Source organism: Phocoena phocoena, chromosome 6 (assembly GCF_963924675.1).
Source record: "Phocoena phocoena chromosome 6, mPhoPho1.1, whole genome shotgun sequence".
Classification (NCBI taxonomy): domain Eukaryota; kingdom Metazoa; phylum Chordata; class Mammalia; order Artiodactyla; family Phocoenidae; genus Phocoena; species Phocoena phocoena.
The window spans coordinates 39,007,540-39,029,118 of record NC_089224.1 but is presented as its reverse complement, the minus strand read 5'-3'; positions in this window follow the sequence as shown (position 1 = coordinate 39,029,118).

Sequence of the window (21,579 nt, the reverse complement as noted above, 5' to 3'; positions counted from 1 at the left end):
TACAACATGTGCCCAAATACTTATATACAGGAATGGACATTTCTTGGTTCTAATTTCATGTGTACCATGGGGCATTAGTCTTTCTTAAGCCAAATATTGATGATGATCGGTTGTTTTGTCCCCTCATGAGGTGGTGCTGTTTTTCAGGCAAAATGTTCCGTGATCACAATGCCTCTGTTTTTTTTTAATTTCACAGCAGTGTTTGTGAGTTAATTTGAATATTTCATTATTTTGCCCTTATTACTTTATGAAAGAGTAGAAAATGGGAAAAAGAAAATGTTAATATTAGCTTTTATATAATCAAGACCAAGATGGCTTGCTAAAGTGGGGCTACAGGGAAAATAATAAATTACAAAACGTAAAAAGAGTGCAATTCACATTTTCTGACCACAACAGGATAGACCTAAATTCAATAATAAAACCTCAGCAGAGAGCTCCTTGCATTTAAGCACATCAAGTGTGTATACAAATGTGAAGGAAATGAGTAACATTCAAAAACAGTCATAAAATGTTGGAAATAGACTGTTGTAAAAGCCAAGATATAGTATGGATTATCTGTAGGAATCTTGATTTGCAGACTGAGATTTTAAGTGACCTTCATAAAAAGAACATTGACAGGTCCATAGCAGAGAAGTGGAGGGCTCACGACAAATAAGGGATCTTTGTTGTTGTTGTCCATCTGGATTTTTTTTTTTTGCGGTTCGCGGGCCTCTCACTGTTGTGGCCTCTCCCGTTGCGGAGCACAGGCTCCAGACGCACAGGCTCAGCGGCCATGGCTCACGGGCCCAGCCGCTCTGCGGCACGTGGGATCTTCCCAGACCGGGGCACGAACCCGCGTCCCCTGCATCGGCAGGCGGACTCTCAACCCCTGCGCCACCAGGGAAGCCCCATCTGGATTTTTGATGCAATAAACATATATTATCGGTAGAGTTAATATTCGTATACTGAGAAACATTAAAATTTAGTTTTAAAATGTGCTTCATAGAAAAACAACAGGCTAAAATATAGAGGTGCCATGATGTACTCTACTGAGTAGTGGAGTGAGTTCTTCATCTGCGGGTCCCTAGCCAAGCCCTAACTCCTTGAGTCTCTGTCTCCTGCTCTGCTAATCCTCCATGATGATAACAGGATAACACAGGTGAAAGTGAAGTGAATATGGAAAGTCTCTCAATGGTATAAAGTGTCTCTATTATATTACTTTTTGCCGGAGCCTAACCAAGGAGACCATTCAGTGGCGGGAATTTGAATATGAAAGGTACGTGAACCTTGGTGGTTGCCTTTTTCCCCCACAACGACCCTCGTTCCTTGTACCTCTCAACAAAGTTTGTACATTTCAGTTCTAGGCTAAGAGTCTGCTTCCGAGGAGCCCCACATTAAGTGGCAGGCATTTCAGAGGTTTCTGATGCAGATGTATTTTTACATATGTAGCCCAGTGACGATTACACTCTAACCATTATTGCTGTCCTTCTGCTTAATATCATTGGTCCCACTCCTCCACAGGTAACAGTTAGCTGTCAATCTCCTGATGCTGTAAAATGAAATAATCTACACACTCCACTTTCTGGGAGATCCTGGCCTGATGGTTGCAGTTGCTGTTTTGGTGAGAACGCTCCTGGAGCCCAGCATGAGACTTTTCCAATGAAGGTCTTCAGACCCACGTTGTTCAAGGGATGTGTAACCCTATAATGATTTCAGGTTTGCCTCCAGATAAAGAATATTAAGACACTATTAATATTGGGTTGGTCAAAAATCCATTCGGGTTTTGCCATAAGATGTTACGGAAAACCCGAACGAACTTTTTGGTCAACCCAATACTACACTTAAAATAATATTATTTGGCTTAAAATAGAATGATATGTTTATTATTTACATAGTACCTCCACAGGTTGGACCCAGACTTAAAAGGCTAAAAGTGCCCTTTCTGTTATTCACCCTCTGCATAAACCAGTGTCTGGAGAAAAAAAGCCTTGAAGAAATCAATTTACTATTCTCAGTGCTATTTTCTCCCCTTTATATTCCAGTTTATCTGGGAAAAATAGGTCATATATAAAGAGACACAAGCCAGCTTTGGCTCTAAGAAGATAACACTGCACCAGCTCTCTCTATATTTTCACCTGAAGGAAGATTATATCACTTACTGGAAAATCCCACATCAAAAAATGTTGTAGAAAATTGATGGTGACATTAAGTGCACTTATGGACATTTGATGAGTGTTTCTTCACCAGCCCCTAGTTATCCTTCTGTAATTTTCAGGTTAGACGTACATGGTAGCATGCATGTCCATATGCTCTACCCCTTCTCCCTAACACAAGATGATAGGTCACCTTGTGAGCCTGACTCCTCTTTCCTTCCTTGTAAACTGTGAGTGCCACTGGCGTTGCAGTAACCAGCCCACCTTCCTCTATCACTTCTGTGATATCTATCATTACTAAAGTTAACCTCTGCTCTTCCTAGAAAAGTCATATTTGCACAGTGCACAGCCTTGGGGCAAATGGCTTTTTGCAGCAATGTGGTGGGCACTCCAGTATTTCACCGTCTGTGCATTGAAGATACCCATTCACACCCCTTATTCTTCACTGACCATGGAAGGAAAGGCACAACAGCCTTTCCAGAGTGACAGTTATGTCCCAAGCACTGTTGCTAAGTAAAGTAGTAGGAATTTTACACATGTCATCTGTCTTTACTGCAAAAAGTTTAAACAGTAAGTATGCCATCCCCATTTTTCAGAGGAGAGACGTGAAGCACACAGTGTTATGTATGTAATTTTCCCAGGGTCACATAACTGCTAAGTGGTAGAATCAGAACTTAAACCTAAGTCTGAAGCCTATACACTTTGCTTTTGAAATCGAAATGTCTTTTTTTTCCTTTTGCATACAATTTACCATGAAGTCAATAAATATTAAGTGTGCCTTCACTAAATTTTTTGACAAAAAATTGTGACAAAAATTATACACATGTGTAACCCAAACTTCTATCAAGATATATAAGCTTACCATAATTTGAGAAAAGTTTTCTCTTCCCTTTTCCCAGAAAATTCCACTCACCACCCCCATAGGCAACCACTGCTCTGAGACTCTTCAAGCACAGATTCATTTTACCTGTTGTAAAATTTCATAGGAATTGAATGATACAGTGGGAGCCATTCTGTGTAAGGTTTCTTTCACTTAGCCGAATTATGGGTGTTTTCCACACTGTTTCATAATTCTGAGTAATATCCCATTTTATGAATATACTAGTTTGTCCATCTCCTAGTGATGGGCATTTGAGCTGGTTCCAGTTTGGGGTCTTTCTGATTGTTTTGCCTTCTTCTCAGACATGTCTATGGCACCTTGCTAAGCATTATATACTCTTTCTAGGTCATACTTTCTGCACTATTTTCTACCAGAACTTAAATAAGGTATAAGAATGGATGGAGGAGATGGGAGAGAGGAGTGGGCAGCTAGACAAAGAAGGAATCATCCCATCTCTGCTCTATAGGACATCTCTCTGGCACTCTGCTCTGAAAAAAGCTCAAAGTCAAGTCTAGCACTAGTAAGTTCTTTAATTACTCATATATTTTTTACAATTACAGTAATATTTCTGAATCAATACTTATTTACTAAGTATTATACCTTTATTACCATGTATGTAAAAATTTTAAAGTATTTTTTATTGGATTATGCTTTATCAATTATAAATCTTTTTTCTTTTTAAGTGTACTTAGTAAATATTTCAAATTATGAATATGCCCACTAGGTGGTATCATATAGGTTTCTATTATGTCTTAAAGTTCTAATTAATATAAATTGTTCAAAACCACATGATAATTAAGAAACTTCCATTTTCCTTTCTGACAGCAACCATTTTCCAATAATAAAATCCCTATCTTTAAATATCTTGAAAATTCTCTAAAAAGAATAATAATTTTAACACTCTGTTTGGAAAGCTATGATCTGCAACAACATTCTTTTAATTATCACAACTTCTTTCTTACCACAGGTGAAAAAAATCTCATTACTTAAGAAAGAAAAACTTGTCAAAGAGCTTCTAGATAATATTTAAAGGAGCAATTACAAGGAGAAATATAATCAAGTACCCATCAAAATGGCACAGAGAGGCTTCCCTGGTGGCGCAGTGGTTGAGAGTCCGCCTGCCGATGCAGGGGACACGGGTTCGTGCCCCGGTCCAGGAAGATCCCACATGCCGCGGAGCGGCTGGGCCCGTGAGCCATGGCCACTGAGCCTGCGCGTCCGGAGCCTGTGCTCCGCAACGGGAGAGGCCACAGCAGTGAGAGGCCCGTGTACCGCAAAAAAAAAAAAAAAAAAAAAAAAAATGGCACAGAGCTTCAGATGCTATTAAAGGAGTGCAAGACAGTCTGTCTGCAGTCACAAAAAGATATGATATTTTGCTATCCTCATTGAGCTGTGTAGAACAGAATGTCAGGTGAAAAATTAAAATGTCATTAAAAGACATAAGGGACATAAGAGTGGAATCACTAGTTCATGATTGCACAGCGTAAGAAACACTGAGGTGGAAATCTCTGGGCTTGTCTCAAGGTAAGTAGATGATTCCAGAGAAAGCAATCACACAAGACTCAACAGATTCTTGGTTCTGTCAGAACCTGCCTTGTTTGTTCATCATGGACACACAGTGCAAATATGTGTTACAGCTCTAATCGGAGGAACAGAGACCATGAGGAGAAGGGCAACAGAATCATTCTGCCTGAGATGAAGCTCATAATTTTGTGAGTTTTACCAGGACTGTCCTAGTCTCCCTGTACCAGGCTGTCACAGGGTGAAGATGGAAGCCAGTGCAATGGCAGGTAATAGTATGTGCTTAGTAGTCAGAACAAGTTTGAAATCAGAATTTTATTCTTAGGTAGCCATGTAATCTAAACACATTATACCACCTCTCTGAGCCTCAGTTTCCTCATTTGTGAACACTTCCTTCAAAGGGGTCTTGTGATGATTAAAAAACATAAGCTACTGGGCTTCCATGGTGGCACAGTGGTTGAGAGCCTGCTTGCCAATGCACGGGACACAGGTTCGTGACCCGGTCCGGGAAGATCCCACATGCCGCGGAGCGGCTGGCCCCGTGAGCCATGGCCGCTGAACCTGCGCGTCCGGAGCCTGTGCTCTGCAACGGGAGAGGCCACAACAGTGAGAGGCCCCCGTACCGAAAAAAAAAAAAAAAAAAAAAAACCAAAAAATGCCACATAAGCTACTGCCTTAGTGGATGCTCAGTGAATATTGTTAATGACATGTATTCTGTGCTTATGATGTACCATGTTTTATTCTAGGTGCTTGTAGTAAGTTGCTACAAAATGGTCCCCAAGGCATAATGCCTTCCTAAATTCAGGGCTTGTGCAATCTCCACACATACTGAATCTGGACTGGTCTTAAAATTTGTTTTGGACAATAGAATACAGTGGAAGTGACAGTGAGAAAGTTCTGAGTTTAGGCCTTATGAGACTTAGAGCTTCTGCTTTTGATTTCTTGCTTTCTTGAGATGTCATGCAGTGAAGCTTGGGCTAGTCTCCCTGGGGAGGAAAGGCTATATTTATAGACAGGCAAACACTGTAGGCTGAATGACACAAGGAAGGAGAAGGCCCAGGCAACCCCCCAGTCACTCCAATCATCCATGCTGCAGCACCGGACATGTGACACTCCAGCCACTGTCAAGTGGGCAGCTGGCAGAAAACATATGGATGAGCCCAATCGACGCTACAGGAGCAAAGACAAGTCAACCAGCTGAGCCCAGCCCACACTGTAGAAACATGACTAAAGCAGTGGCTGCTGTTTGAAACTACTAAGTTTTGTATGGCTTGTTACACAGCAATAGTTCACTGGCATAGTTTACTGATGTGGTTAACTTTACATTTATACTTTTATGATCCCCATTTTACAGTTGAGGAAATTGAGGTACAGATAATGTAAATACATTTTCAGACATCATGCAGCTAATGCGTGGCAGAGCAGGAATTCTACCAAGGCAGCTTGGCTTCATAGCCCACACACTCAATCAGCCCAGTAAATAGTTTCTCTGGCTTTATGTCAGCTGTTTTTGTTCGTTTGTTTCTAAAATAGCAAGGCTAGATTTCAAGCCTTGGGATTACTCAGTCTTTTCAGGTATCGTTATGGACTTTGATCCAAATTCTTTCTTCTCTTGGGCTTACTGTTGGTCATGACTTCAATGAAACATGTCTAATAATGCAAAGGGCCATATAGAAGATTTTTATAGAAAAAGATACAGCTATACAGATACATTGTAAATTTGAAACTTGGTAATGAGAAAGAAAAGGCATATCCTAAAGGAGATACACATTTTAAGGGCTAGTGACTGGATTTTGGATACCCAGCATCCACTTCACTTTCTTTTTGTGAGAACTTCAATTTCCTTTTTGGGAATTCTTGTCAGCAACTGGAAACTATAATAGGAGCTGATAACCAGCTCTCCTTCCTCCTCTACCAAAGGAAGAGACACTAACTCATGCTGGTACAAACATAAACTTGTCCTAGAATTTGAGTTGCCGTGCAGAACGAGGACAAGAATACAGCATTAATTAATTATACTGCATGAGGGAAAGCGTGAAGGAATCCCAGCCATCAAGATTTATGGTTTTATGTCCATTGCATCAGCCTCCTCTACAATCCTGAGATCTATCTCAGCCCCATGTGGGTATCTCAAATGAACATTCTCTTTCCTCCCTCTCTCATATTCATTCACATATTCCCTCTCTCTCTCTCTCTATCCCTTTCTCCCTCTCCCTCTTTCTTAGCTAGCAACCCAAAAGACCAAATTAATATATTCATTTGAATATACTATTAAAAACTCTGATAATCCCAGACATCAACAACTCATATCTAAGCCTAGACATCCAGGTAGGTTTAACAATTTAGTAGATATAAATCTTCCACAGAACATGTTATTCATGAAATCCTATGATGCTTTTAAGTACTCAGAACTTTTTGATTACAAATGAAACTGTATCACAAATCGCAAGAGTAGCACGATCCTAAGAAAATCTGACAAAGAAAATCACTACAACAAAAGCAAAACCCACTGCATATTAATCTCGCTTATGAATACACAGGAAAATATCCTAAATATTACCTAACTATTATAAAAAGTAATAGACTATTACAAAATTTGGTTTATTCACAGAAAGCAGGGGAGATTTAAAATTAGGAAATTCATTACTATAATATTGCTCATTGAAAGGTCAGATAAAAGACATACACCTGATACTTTCAGTAGTATTCAACCGAGAAAGAGACATTTTCGGTAAATAGATATCTTTTTATAATAAAACATAATACCCATTGTTTTAAATTCTCTTAGCTAAAAGTAAAATTTAATTTCTTAACATGAGAAGCAGTAAGTATCTGAAAGCAAAAGGCAAGATCATATTCAAGGCCACCATTTCCCAAATCAAGTCCATCAATTTTAGTATATCCTGGCCATTAAAAATTGCTATGTTCCAAGAGATATGAAATAGTGGTTTTAACAAATGATATTTTATAGCAGTTCTTTTTATATTATTTAACATCAAATGTGTTTGTTGATGTCCCAAAAGGCATATAGAATTAATTGTGTCTGAAATTTATTGTTTCTTACTTCATGACTGGATCCTTTCATCACTGAGCCAGTTTGGGCACTACTTTTCCAAAAAAATTATTGGAACAAATTTCATAGTAAAAGTATCTCTATTAAATTCAGGAAAAGAAAATAAGGTCCACTTTATACAATTATTATAATTTTAGCTGATTTAATTAGAAATAAAAAATTAGGAAATAAAGAATATTGTAAAGGATAGATAGTATTTATCTCAATTTTTTTCATGGAACAGTTGTATAATGGAAAGATAAGAACATCAATTAAAAAGCTATTTGGAATAAAATGAAAGTTTTGTAACAAATGGATGTTATGAATGGGAAGGATGGATATTATAAAAATCTATCCATTTGCTACAACATCAAAAATGTAAATTCTGAGAGAAACTGACAAATAAAAACTCATCAGGAAAAATAAAGGGGATAAATTTCCCCAGATAATTTTTTAAATTATGAGAAACCTACTATGGAGATTTTTTAAAATATTATGAAACTATAATAATACACAGTTTTGTTAGTATAGGATGAAAAGTTAAAAGACAGAATAGAATGCCCATACAGGTTGAGAATGTTAAATAATTAAATGTATGATAAAAATGGCATTTCAAATAAAAAATAAAAGGATGATTTATTCAATAAATTGGGTTGGAACAATTTAGTAAGAGCTCTGCATTATACCTACACATATATAAATTTCAAAGGAATTCAAGATCAAAACGATAGAGCGAATAAAAGAACTAGAGAAATATGTAGTTAAATATTTATTCGTGGAGTTGGGTTTGTCTTTCTAAGCATAAATGCAAAAAAAATTGTTTGAATCAAAGAAGGCTGGTTTAGAATCCATAAAAGTGAAAAATATCTGTATGATACGAACAAATTTTCAGAAAATTATAATGTCTTTATCATAAAATAGTTTCATAAATCAATAAGGAAAAGGTAAACTCTAACAGAAATACCAGCAAAGAATAGAGACAATCTATCCATACCCATGTGTACATACACACAACACACACATACGAATGCAGACATTAAAATTGCCAATAAAATGTTTTTGAAGACTCAACCTCAGTAGAACACTGAGAAGATGAAAATAAACTCTGCTCTCTCATCAAGTTGAGAATATAGAAATAATAATGATATATGATACTGGTTAAAGTATAGATATACAGTTAAAAATGCAATGATTTCTAGCAAAAGACAAACTGTCATAATTTCCATGAGGCAAATTTGTCAATTTGCAATAAAAACCCTAAAAAGTACACATATTGTTTGATCCAGCAACTCCTACTTTCAGGAATATATCTTAAGGTTAGCATCATTATATACACAAAGATATATATATATATAAGAATAGTTTATAATAAACAACTTTAATAATTCATGTACCACACAATTCACCAATTAAAGTGTACAATTCTTTTAGAATATTTACAGAACTGTGCAATCATTAGCACAATCTGGTTTTAGAACATGTTTGTTGACCCTGAAAGAAACCCCTTGCCTATTAGCAGTCAGTCTCTATTCTGACCCTCCTCCTCCCTCTTCATTCAGCCCTAAGAAACCACTAATCTTCATTCTGCCTCTATAAATTTACCTAAAATGGAGTTTTATATAAATGGATCAGAAAATATGTGTTTTTGTGTGTGTGACTGACTTCTTTCATTTCAGTATAATGTTTAAGAGACTCATCGATGTTGAAGCTTGTATCATTACCTGACCTCTTTTCATTGTCAAATCACATCTCATTGTATGTATACACTCATCTTATTTATCCATTCAGTTAATACACATTTGGGTTATCTTTGCTTTCTGTCTATTATGAATCATTTGCTATAAATATTCATGTGCATGTTTTTGTATGGATACATTTTCATTTCTCTCGGCTATATGGAGGAGTATTTTCTGAGTCGTATGGTAATTCCATGTTTAAGGTAGTGAGGAACTGTCAAATTGTTTTCCAGAGTGGCTACACCATTGGACATTCCCACCAGCAATGTATGACAGTTCCAATTTCTTCAAATCACTGCCAAATAACTGGTATTGTCTTTTTCATTATAGACTTTCTAGCCTGTAAGAAATAACATCGCATTATGGTTTTTACTTGTATTTTCCTAATAGCTAATCACATTTCCCTAATAGCCATCTTTTCATGTGCTTACTGGCCATCATATATCTTCTTCAGAGAAATGTCTATTCAAGTCCCTTTCCCATCTTTTAGTTGAGTTATTATTATTAAAATGTAAGAGAATTGTAAATTCTGGACAGAACTACCTTATCAGATATATGATTTGCAAATATATTCTCCCACCTGTAAGTTCTTTTTTTCACTTTCTTAATGGTATCATGGGCAGCATGAGTTTTAAATTTTGATGGAATCCAATTTATCTTTTCTTTTCTATTGTTACTCATACTTTTGGTGTTGAATTTAAAATTCCTAACCCAAGGTCACAAGTATTTTTGAGTTCATTTTTGGGAGTGGTAAAAGGTGGAGGTCCAATTTCATCCTTTTTCCTGTGGATATCCAGTTGTTCTAGCACTATCTGTCAAAAAGACTATGCATTCCCCCCATTGAATTGTCTTGGACATTATAACAGTACCACACTGTGTTTATTACTATAACTTTGTAGTAAGTTTTGAAACTGGTAAATGCAAGTTCTCTAACTTTGGTCTTTTTCAAGATTCTTTTGGTCACTTATCAATCCAAATCCAGAATTTAAGGGTCAATTTAAAAATCCCATTTTTGAAGGCAAGAAAACCTGATAAATTATAAGATATTGCCAAGTAAGAGCTAAATTAGCTAAACAGGAAAGATGATGTAGTAGGAGATACAAAAATGGTAGAGTAGCTGTGAAAGCAGGACTTTGGAGCAGACAGTTCTGGGTTCACGTCCTGGCTCTGCCACTCCTTAGTTATTTCATATTGAACCTCACATTTCTGTTCTACACAATGGAGACAGTAATAAATACATTAGAAGGTCACTGTAAGAATTCAGAGATAAAACACGTTAAATATCCAGACCCAATAGAGTAGTCAATAAATGTTAGCTGTTAACAAATAAAGGATAATACAAATTAGTTAATATGATGTGTTTCAGATTTGAGGGCCTTCATGGATGCAGTGAATGCACTTTCTCTTCCGAGCGTCTGTTCAACAATGAAGTTAGTTACTATCTGTTTCGGCTCCCTATCAAGGGACATTGTTTCATCCCTACTAAATTCTCCTTTGTTTTTCTGTCTTGGAAACTTTTGTACTGCTAAAATAACTTTTGCTGACCATTTTGACCCTAGATTTTAGTTGACACAAGTATTCTGTGACTATCACTGATTTCCAAGGATTTCTATCTCTTCTAAATTTTTTTCTATACTAATCCCTAGATTTTTCTTTTATGAATTTCATTTGAAATGTCTCTGTTTGCTTTTTAATAGACAGGATTATACAATCAGCATTTTAATTGTTTTCATAAAATTAACTGATTTAACACAGAATTTTAGGTGTAGTCTTCAAGTTCTTTTTTTTTTCCTGGAAATTATTTAATTATAGTGCTCAAGAACTGCTTCTGTATTCAGACTAGTTACTTCTCATTTCAGATATTTTAATGACACAGCATTCTAGAGCTTTTAAGAAAAGATAGCTTTCAGGCAAGGACGGATTTATTTCTATCAAAGCTTCCAGTATACAAGTAAAAAATCAAATTTTTTCAGGTAATTTTTATTCGATCAACTGACACAGTACTTTACACCCTGCTTATCCCGTCCTTTCCTCACCATGCCACAGAGCAAATGATCATGATGATTTCCATGAAGATATGGTGAGAATAAATAATTACAATCAACATAGGTGCAGTCCTGACTGCATTACATGATAAGGAAAAACTGGGCAGGGAATCAGTAACACAAGTACCAGTTCTACAATTTACTACCTTGACGAAACTTCTTCATAGCTCAGTTTCCTCAATGGATTTGGATTAAATAATTTCTAAAGTTCCTTTAAGCATTACAACATAAAAAAACCATACTATCAAAATTGCCTCTTGAATTCTCTGTTAAACCTAAGATCAAGAAGTTACAAACAAAGAAACCAAACCAGAATGCCATTAAGGACAACATTATAGATGATCGATAGTAGAATCTTGCTCTAAGATTTTGCTGAGAGTAAATTATAGGTGGGCATATTGAGTTTAGCTAACTGATAACTATTTTAAAGAAGAATTTGACAATTACATCCACATATAAAATTAAACATATACATTTTCCTGCTATTTCATAAGCAGGCTAAATGAAATAAGCAATACATTTTATGACTTTTCATTTCCATTTTATAGCTCTCCCTTAGGTAAAGCCATTCTTTAAAAAGGCAAAATCTATTTGTTAATCTACTTAGTTTAAATAATCTCTTGATTTGACATGATACATAATGTCTGAGAAATGTTACCCCTACAAGGCACCATAAACAAGTTCCTTTGGAGCTCATTTAGATTCGGGGAAGAAAACCCTGTTTTTCGTATGAGTTTGAGAATTTATATTGAATTGGTAATGATGTTTTTTAAAGTGGTTGATGTTTTTTTAAAGAGTAAAGAACACATATGATAGAATAATAATATAGTTGTTAAGAACTCAGCCTTTGGAGAATGAAAACCTCAGTTCAAATCTCAGCTTTCTCAAGTGTTATGTATGTGACCCAAGGCCAGGTATTGAACCTCTATGAACCTCTATGAGCCTCAGCTTTTATGTTTATAAAATAAGGACAATGATATTACCTACCCCACTTCTTTTGATGTAAGATCAATGAAATAACATAAATAAAGCACCCAGCACAGTCCCTGACATGTATTAAGCACAGATAAATGGTAGCAATAATGAGATCATTTTGAAAGTGGGCTCTGAAGTCCACCAGCCCGTGTTTGACTCTTGGTCTAAACACTTATTAGTTCTGTAACCTGAGAAAATACTTTAACCTTTTTCTGTGCCTTACTTTTCCCCTTTGTATAATGAAGACAATCATATCTACCTAAGGGTTGTGATAAGGATTAAATTGAGCTTCTATATGTCAAGCACGTAGCAAAGTGCCTGACATATAGTAACCCCTAGAAAATACCTATTATTATATTTTTATTGGATGAAGGTTGATTCTGTGTCTTAATAAAACATTTGCAGACGACTTAATAAAAAGAAAATTTGATATGGGATTTAACCAGAAGATATAAACATGAAAGAAAACCCTGTGTCAGTAATGCAGCTGCTAGTATTTTGAAAGGTAGGAAGTTATAAATATCCAATACCTTATGCTTAATAGTCATGGGCAGGTAGTTATATCACAAAAGGAAAGAACAGTCATTCTCTGCAATTTTAACAGAGTAATTAAATGCTTGGTTTGTCTTGATGGTGATGCCAGGGTTCTTGTTGAGGACTAGGGTATTATCTCTTTCAAGGGGAACTCTCTCCACTAATTTCTGACACAATTCTAAACATCTTGACAATATCTCCAGTGCTAGTCCAAGGAAAGAACAGAATATAGATGTTTAAGGACACTAATAAACGATACACTCTTTGGTTCAGTTCCAGTTTTCCTGCAGATGCCACTTGTTTACGTATTTATCACAGCCTGCATTTGATTGTGCTGTGCATATTGTGGAAAGTGAGCACATTACAATGATGAAAATGATCATCCACAGAGACTCACAATTTCTGCAAATTAGAATTTTTCAACCAACAACCTCTCCTTATTGAGAATGAATCCATGTTGTTAAATAAGATACTGCCAGAAAAAAAAAGACATATATTCAAACAACTAACCATTGTTATAAAATGATTCATTACTAAAATACTGGTTTTGTTTAGGGGGGGAAGCACATCCAAATGTTTTTCATTAGTTCACTAGATTGCTATCCTGAATGCATTGTTCTTAATAACCTGGGATTTTCACAGACTAATCAGATTCTCTTTTCTATGAATAGTATCAAATTTGCTCATGAGGTTCCTAAAGGGTTTGTTGTTGTTGTTCTTAGACTGAATGCTGAAGAAAATTGGGTAATTTTATGGACTCATTAGGACAACATATGTCTAATTATATTCTTCAAGAAAAGCCTCCTCCAAACATTTAGCAGAAGTATAGATGAAATTGCCAAAAATAAAGATGAAAACACTAGAAGATTAACAATAAATCGAAACAGAGACTGATAGAGAACTAGGTGTAAGTAATTATCTAGCATATGGTAATTGCAATTTTTTTTTAAAATGCAAGTTTTTTGATATGTAGTCATTCTCAAATCATATTTTTGTTAAAATTGTGAAATGTCTCATCTTTGCCTATTTCTAGCTTATGTACTAAAAGTCACACTCAAAAAATAATGTTAAGTGTAGTGACTAATTTCTGGCCTTTTGATCACAAATCCAATTTGACTTCTAAGCCTTGCATCATATAGTCTCTCTTACTTCATCCTAAGGCCTTTATTTCCTACTCCTCAACATGATCTCCTGCTCTTGTGAGGTTTCTAATCTCAAAGCCTCCTACATGCAACAGAGATCACAACAAATATCTGTTAGGGAAATCTTCCCCTTTTGGAAAATGTTCCCTTTATCCTCTCACACCAGAGCCCTTATATTCTACGAATAAAAACATCTCCAGTATTCTAGTTCCATATGGCTTCCCATGAGTTTATTTTAGGGATGTTTATTTTGACTTGGAAATCAATATTGGAACTCTATATAAAGTAATGAGTCTGGGATTTTAGGAATTTTATTTTAGACGCCTCAGTTTACATGCTTACTTCTGTAGGTACCCACAGAAAACTATACTTCTTTATTTATGAGTTAAATTGAATGACTTCAGACTATACTACAAAGCTACAGTAATCAAGACAGTATGGTACTGGCACAAAACCAGAAAGATAGATCAATGGAACAGGATAGAAAGCCCAGAGATAAACCTACGCACATATGGTCACCTTATCTTTGATAAAGGAGGCAGGAATGTACAGTGGAGAAAGGACAGCCTCTTCAATAAGTGGTGCTGGGAGAACTGGACAGCTACATGTAAAAGAATGAAATTAGATCACTCCCTAACACCATACACAAAAATAAGCTTAAAATGGATTAAAGACCTAAATGTAAGGCCAGAAACTATCAAACTCTTAGAGGAAAACATAGGCAGAACGCTCTATGACATAAATCACAGCAAGATCCTTATAGACCCACCTTCTAGAGAAATGGAAATAGAAACAAAAATAAACAAATGGGACCTAATGAAACTTCAAAGCTTTTGCACAGCAAAGGAAACCATAAACAAGACCAAAAGACAACCCTCAGAATGGGAGAAAATATTTGCAAATGAAGCAACTGACAAAGGATTAATCTCCAAAATTTATAAGCAGCTCATGCAGCTCAATAACAAACAACCCAATCCAAAAATGGGCAGAAGACCTAAATAGACATTTCTCCAAAGAAGATATACAGACTGCCAACAAACACATGAAAGAATGCTCAACATCATTAATCATTAGAGAAATGCAAATCAAAACTACAATGAGATATCATCTCACACCAGTCAGAATGGCCATCAAAACATCTAGAAACAATAAATGCTGGAGAGGGTGTGGAGAAAAGGGAACACTCTTGCACTGCTGGTGAGAATGTGAATTGGTACAGCCAGTATGGAGAACAGTATGGAGGTTCCTTAAAAAACTACAGATAGAACTACCATATGACCCAGCAATCCCACTACTGGGCATATACCCTGAGAAAACCATAATTCAAAAAGAGTCATGTACCAGAATGTTCATTGCAGCTCTATTTACAATAGCCTGGAGATGGAAACAACCTAAGTGTCCATCATCGGATGAATGGATAAAGAAGACGTGGCGCATATATACAATGGAATATTACTCAGCCATAAAAGAAACGCAAGTGAGTTATTTGTAATGAGGTGGATGGACCTAGAGTCTGTCATACAGAGTGAAGTAAGTCAGAACGAGAAAGACAAATACCATATGCTAACACATATATACGGAATCTAAGAAAAAAACAAAATGTCATGAAGAACCTAGGGGTAAGACAGGAATAAAGACACAGACCTACTAGAGAATGGACTTGAGGACATGGGGAGGGGGAAGGGTAAGCTGTGACAAAGGCAGAGAGTGGCATGGACATATATACACTACCAAACGTAAAATAGGTAGCTAGTGGGAAGAAGCCGCATAGCACAGGGAGATCAGCTCGGTGCTTTGTGACCACCTAGAGGAGTGAGATAGGGAGGGTGGGAGGGAGGGAGATGCAAGAGGGAAGCGATATGGGAACATACGTATATGTATAAATGGTTCACTTTGTTATAAAGCAGAAACTAGTAAAGCAATTATACTCCAATCAAGATGTAAAAAAAATAATAAATAAATTGAATGAGCCCCACCTGTTTATCGAGTTATGATTTATTGGGTTTACTTTACCAAATTTTAACCAGTTAATCGAAGAGTTTAATCAAAATTTATTTTTAAAATACCTAATGAATATTAATTTCTACATTTTCCTTTCTGGAAACATAGACATGTTTTAATTTTTGAGTTTGTCTTTTTAAATAAAATTCTGTCCATTAACCAAATGATACAAAAATAAAATACAGCAGGAAAAATGAAGATGTGATAGGGAGCCTAAAGATAATTACTACTGCAAGGCAGAGGTTTTAAGGAGCCTATGTCGTAGTAGAGATGTTTATCTTAAAAATAAAGAAACCACTTCAAGGAGGTAACTGATTGGTTCAAGGCCATTGATTATACAGAAAGAAAGGACTCTACCACAACAGTTTAAAATTTGTGAGCATATTACCATATTACATTGAGCAACAGACTCTAAAGAATGAATATGTGAAGAGTTTAGTGTTGTAATCAAATAAAACTCACAACCAAACTAATCTGATGCATATTTAATGATACGCATAATCATTATTGTGTTGCACAGTGATTAGTCGTAATTGCTAAAGGGCTCACATAAATTACTATAATTAATATTGCCCTCACACAGTCAAACTAAATATTTCTAGGATTACGTGACGAGAAAGGAAAGGAAAAGCAACTAGGAGAAATGGGAAGCTGTTCTAATGGGAACCAAAAATTAGATGAAACATAGGACTCATTAAGCTTAACTCTCCCTTTATATTAAGGAACAAACGGAAGATTAGAGAACGGAGTTATCTATTTGGGCTACCTGACTTCAAAGTACAAATACTGTTCTCATTTTTCTGGCATTGACTTTTTGGCTCTGAAATCTGTAGAACTTAGACTTTCCTGCCTTGTCAAAAGAGGGACTGGCAGTTGTGGGAGCTCACAGTAATACTTTCCTTTTTCATCTGTTGTCTAAGGACAGTCCCATTTTCTGTAGATGAAGGAATCAGGTAGAGTAAGCCAAGATTTGACTTCCCTCTCAGCAGTTCTAAACCAAACTGCAGTGGGAATGGAAATTGCAGTTCGGAAGAGGAACTGTGCTGGGAATACATTATCTTCCTCTTCTGGTTCCCCATGCAACAGGCTGTGATGTCCTGGCTGGCTGTAGTAGTCATCATCAGAACTGCTTCACCAGTTGCCAACCTGCTCACTTTCCCTATTGGGTCACTTTCCAAATTGGAAAATCAATGATTCACAGTGAGAAAAACAACAGATTTGGAGTCAGACATATTGGTGTCTCACTGGTTACACAATGCCAGTATTAAAAAAAAAAAAGTGATGGATTATCTAAACTCAGGGTTCTTTTCTTCTAGAAAAGATCCCATTGTATGGGCATGTTCCACCTGGTCTCCACATCACCTTATGAGATTGGAGCTTGGGGAGCCAGTAAACTTATAATAATACTCGTCATGATTTTGCCATGAATAATACAGTTCTTTGTTTCTCTGACTCAGTAGTCTGTTTTCCTTTGTCAGTATCCATGGAATGTATTAGCTCTCCTCCACACAATGAAACTTATTTAAATAGTGTAAAACTCATGTTACAATTTACATTCAGGAAAGGATAATCATTAAATAGTATTGTGTTTATTCATCCAGGCTAAATAACACACATTGGAGCATATAGTAACTTCTCCCAAAGACCACACACAATTCATTTTTGATCAAGTGGAACACCCCGAGAGAGGTAAGTCTGTAGTAATTCATTCAGAAACCTAGAGGCAGATGACAAAGGTTGTGCTGCCAACAGAACATCTGATACTCCCCACGACCGCCCATGCCACACACACAGGCACACCATTTTGCTGCCTTCTACATGTTCATAAGTAACAGGCGTGTGTTTTCCACAGAAGAAATTTAGTATAGAAACTTATCTGTGAAATACTCTCCATAGAGTATCTGGGTTGTTTTTCAAAACCCCTGGACTATATTCAGGAGGAAGTAATTTGACAGTCACTTTTCCATAATTATCAAGCTGAGCGATTCATGAGGCTGAGAGGAAGTTTGGTCCCTAACTCTGCACAGGTTCCCATCCCTCCTCATCTTATATGTGAGGTACCAGGGCTTGTTCGGACTTCATCATGAAGAGAGTGATGACTTGGGAGTATGAGAGCCTAATTCTGCATTCTGGCTCTCCCATTGTCTGCCTCTCTGCGAGGGCAAGTCATTCAACCTCTTTGGCCTCATTTTACTTCTGTATAAAATGGAGATGATAATTCTCCCTGGGAAGGTCACTGTGCCTGGCATACAGTAGGTACCCAGTGAATGCGACACATTGTTAACACTTCCAGGTCATACGGGGTATCAGTGGGAAGGAGAGGCACTGATCTGGAGACTCCTGATGTTTCACAGTACAATCATCTGGAAAGCTTTCTTGTCCCGTAGCTCAAAAGGAGATGACTCACACAAAGCTCCAGGTGAACAATTTGGGAGGGATTTGGGGAAGTCCTTATAGGCCTACACTTGCAATGTAGGAGTAAGCCCCGGAGAAGTAACTCTGGGAAGCAAGGTGCCCTTGATCTGGAGCTACAGTGTCGCTTAGCATGTCAGGGCTTCTCTAAAATCTTCTTTTGACTTAAAATAGAACAGTATCTTTTCATTTAATCTTCAGAGAAAGGTATTCCATTCATCCAGCTCTTACCTCCTCACTGAGAAAAGGACAGTGACAAGACAAGGTTGCAAAATGTGAAGGCATAATCAAGGAGACAAATGCACTGCTCTCTTCAGAGCCGGTCCTCAGAGAAAGATCGTGCCCTAAATTAGAGCAGCTAGTATGGAACGTGGCAATTAAGCCCAAGTTGCTTACAACTCCAAGAATATGCTACAACATACCTGAGGACCGAGGGGCCATGGGGGAAGCTTTCAATTTCTTTATTGCTCTTTGTATTTAATTAACCCTAAATAAGAAAGTAAATTTAGGGTCAGGAATGGAAAGGGGATAAGGACACTGGAAAGAGAACATCTTACAGGTTAGGAGCACTTGCTTTTGAATAAAAGAGAGCAAGGTCCAAATCCTGGCTGTGTCACTAGTAAGTAAACTTTGCAGTTAACTTTGCCCCTCTGTGCCCTGGCATATATACAGGCAAGTAAGGAAAAGAATACTTCATGGGGGGGTCATCTGAGTTAAAAAGATAATGAGTGGGCTTCCCTGGTGGCTCAGTGGTTGATAGTCCGCCTGCTGAGGCGGGGGACACGGCTTCGTGCCCCGGTCCGGGAAGATCCCACATGCCGCGAAGCGGCTGGGCCCGTGAGCCATGGCCGCTGAGCCTGCGCGTCCGGAGCCTATGCTCTGCAACGGGAGAGGCCACAGCAGTGAGAGGCCCGCGTACCGCAAAAAAAAAAAAAAAAAAAAGATAATGAGTGTATATAACACCTAGCACTTAATAAACATTCTGTACAAGAGAAATTAGTACTATCTGAGAGTAAAATTCAAGAACAAAACATTTTTGCACTCTACTAATTTCTTTGCACAAATAAATTTTGTACAAATTTTGATCTTTCCCACTTTAACTTTTATTAAACAAGAACACACACGCACGTGTGTGCACGCACTATATTTTAATGAAATGTTCTCTACTGAAGCTAGGCGCTTATATTTCCTTTCAGAGTGTTTCCCAACTATTCTAATACACTCCGAGGAAGGAAAAGAAACAAATATTGACTAAGTATCTGCTGTGTATTGCTTTACTGAACGTTATACTAGGCGCTTCTTTCATTTAATTCTCCATTCTTCCAAGAGGGTGTTATTATTCACACTTTACAAATGAAGAAATTGTTCATCTATATAAACATCTTGCCAAAAGTCACTCATCTGGTAAGTGTTAGAGCTTGGGCTGGAATACAGACGTGTCTGATGCTAAAATTGTAGCTTTTCTGTGAATAGAAATCATTCCAAAGTTGATATGGCATAGTGTTTCCCAAAATTCCATGATGAGAAGAATTCCTGAAGGTACTTGGTAGAAACATAAATTCTGGAGCCCCATTCAAATCCAAATCTACAGGACAGGGTCCTAGAGAAGCTCTATGTTTAATGAGCACCCCAGGTGATTGCTATCATTTGCATAGTTTGGGAACATCATTAGAAAACAGAGATTAGCGTTCTAAGCCTGTCATCTATTTATTTTTAATAGGTAGTTGTTTTAGTACAAAGAGAATTGTTTTGATATATAGTCTATAACATTAAATCTATGTTAGTGGCAAGTATAAACATTAATTCTGAGTCTTTAAGAAGAGTGGGAAAATGTCTTTAGAAATAGCCCTAGAATTTTAACAACAAAACAAATACTGTAAATCATTTAAGGCAAATCATGTAGTCATATCAAACGGACTTCTCTGCTCTTCAGTACAATAAACCACAGAATGTTAAACTTTATGCTGATATTTTAAATATGTTGAAGTAGCTTTAAGTACAAATAAATTATTCATTATGAATCAGAATAGAATACTACAAAGAACAAAGCCTGTAGGCTCAGAAGACACAAATTGATCCCAAACTTTTTTCATTTACTAGCTCTGTGGCCTTGAGCAAATCACTTAACATCTCTGGGCCTTTGTTGTTCCTTCTAAATAATACATGGGACAACATTTTCCTTGCAGGATTAATGTATGGATTAAAAGAAACAAAATATGATAAACAGTTTATGAATGACCTTTTATACAAAGTTATAAAAATGAGTGGCTTTTACAATCGTGATGTCAGTACAAGTTACTGATCCTTCTCTGCCAGTCTAAATCCATGAATGTTTTCTGGTTCTCTGCCAAGCCTGAGAGAGGGGCATTTCACAGGAAGGCAGAAATAGTGCTATTTCACTGAAGATGTCACCATGGCCTCGGGGTGATGTTAAACTAACACTGTCCCTTTGTATTATCAGCTACTTAGAGTTTAAGATCCACAAATCCTTTTCAATAGAGGAAAATGGAGAAGGACATCATCTTAATATTCCTACATATCTCTCCTATACATCTGCAATAAAGTTGTACTGCTCACAGCTATTTCTGACCATAATAGCAACCTCATAGACCTTGACAATTATCTAAGTCAGTACTTTAAAAATGCCTTTGAAATGTCTTGATTATCAGGAGTATAAAAGGCAGATTTAGTTCTAATATATTCTTAATAAGAATGGAGTAAGAACCATAATGACAAGAACTAGAATATTGTGTATAAAGATAAATTTTCAAGTATGTAACTCATTTGGACACATAATATGACCTTGAAATCACTTTACCCATCATATAACTGGAATATAAAAAAACTGCTTTGCCAAACATTTTAGACATGTCCTAGGCTGTATGAAACAACATTGCCAAAGTTGTTTGTGATTTCTGAAAATGAGCTACACATGTGGGGACAAACTCTCTTGGCTTATATTCTGGCTCTCAGTATATTGGACAAATCACCTAAACGCCCTAAACTTTAGTTTTCTCATCCCTTAAAAAAAAAAAAAAAAAAAGTGTAACTATCCCAGAGATGAGATAAGGCATGTACAAACCATAAAGTGATTTAACAACTGTAGTTATAATAATGATTTTTTAAAATTGGAGTATAATTCCTTTACA